We start from the raw sequence: 393 nt of genomic DNA, 5'->3' as shown, positions 1-393 counted from the left end.
CCCTCAGGGGATGTCCAACTGACAGCTTAGGCCTGCTCCCAGGGGAGTGAGCTTAAGCAGGCAGTCGGACATCCTTAGCACTGCCACAGAGGCAGGAGAGGCTCCCACCACTGCTGCTGTGGCTTCTGGCTGAGTGGCACTGCCCCTGCGTTGAGCAACTGCCCCCTGGTGGTCAGTGCACATCATAGCTACTGGTCATTCAGCTGTTGGGTCGATTTGCATATTAGCTTGTTATTATATAAGATATATATATATATATATATAATTTTAAAGAGTGTACATGAGATAATAAAGAATGCAAAAACGTTTACTGTTGTAAAAACTCATTTCAGTAAGTGTTTCTCCTTAACACCTTAATATTGTTTATGTATCATCTAGCCATATTCCCCGGGA

The sequence above is a fragment of the Myotis lucifugus genome, unplaced genomic scaffold, assembly GCF_000147115.1.
Source record: "Myotis lucifugus unplaced genomic scaffold, Myoluc2.0 scaffold_81, whole genome shotgun sequence".
Taxonomy (NCBI): domain Eukaryota; kingdom Metazoa; phylum Chordata; class Mammalia; order Chiroptera; family Vespertilionidae; genus Myotis; species Myotis lucifugus.
Note: the sequence above shows the minus strand (reverse complement) of the source record.